Genomic DNA, 1,296 nt, shown 5'->3' with positions numbered 1-1,296 from the left:
ACTCTGAACCTGATCCTTTTTGCTCAGCCCCCTTGAAATACAGATGGTTTTCTCCTTGGTCTTCTGTCCCTCCCTACTTATGAGGCCAAGACTTCCTAGAGACGCATCATGCTGGAATATCCTTTACCCGAAAGGGAGAAATAATGTTAGAGCTTGATGGTAACTCGGAATGGCCAATTTTGTGAATTAAATGGCCTTTCAACATATTTTATTTGTTCTGTTTTTGACAGTACAGTAGCTGAGTCTAAGAGCACTGATCAGTTGTCTCTTGGATCAACCGACATCTTATGGGTAAAACCTTCGACTGATATGGGCAGAATCCACAGTGGACCTTCTATTCAGATTCAAATTGATCTTTCAGAACTTCTTCCTTGAATTAATTAATATCTCATAAATAAAAAGGCCCTTTAAGGTATGAAGCCCATAATAGAGGATGATGTTACTCAGGGCCACACTATCATTTATACTAGCCCCTATAACACTCCCATTTCACCTGTGAGAAGATCTAAAGGAGCAGGGTGGAGGCTTGTCCAGGACCTTCGAGCAATAAACCACATTGTTACCCCTCCACACCCTGCTGTCCCTGACCCTCGTACACTGCTAGCCTCCATCCCAACTGGAAGTAAGTTCTCTCCGGTGATTGATTTATGTAGTGCATTCTTTAGTGTCCCAGGTGATGAAGTTAGCCAATACCATTTTGCCTTGACTCAGGAAGGAAAACAATTTCCCTGGACAGAAATGCATTAGGATTTTACTGAAAACCCTTTTTATTTCTGAGGACTGATTGGGACAATACATTTTTTTTCAAAGGTTCCACCTTATTGCATGGATGATTTACTCCTTTGCTCTTCTTTTCAGGTCTCCTCACAGGAAGATAGCATCCACCTGGTAGAACCTTTGGTCTCAAAGAGACATACAGCCTCTAAAGAAACATTACAGTTTGTCCAAACTCAGGTTCACTATTTGGGGCCTCTGATATCAGAACAAGGACCACACCTGGATCCAGATAGGCTTCACAGTGTCCTAAGTTTGCCAAGGCCCCAAACTAAGCATCAGTTGTGAGATTTTCTTGAGCTAGTTGGCTCTTGCTGAAATTGGATCCCAAATCTATTAAGGCAAAACCTCTTTGCCTTACTAAAGAATCACCCAATTTTACTGGAAGAACAGGATGACAGAGCCGTTAAAACCTTAAAGGAGAGTCTGATAACCTGCTCTTGGGCCTCCTAATTACCAGGCCCTTGGGTACTCACCTGAAAACATGGGGATCACTGTAGACGCCTAGGATACTATAGCCAA

This window comes from Pteropus vampyrus, unplaced genomic scaffold, assembly GCF_000151845.1.
Source record: "Pteropus vampyrus isolate Shadow unplaced genomic scaffold, Pvam_2.0 Scaffold391, whole genome shotgun sequence".
In the NCBI taxonomy this organism is placed as follows: domain Eukaryota; kingdom Metazoa; phylum Chordata; class Mammalia; order Chiroptera; family Pteropodidae; genus Pteropus; species Pteropus vampyrus.
The sequence above is the reverse complement of the archived record's forward strand: the minus strand, read 5'-3'. Positions refer to the sequence as shown.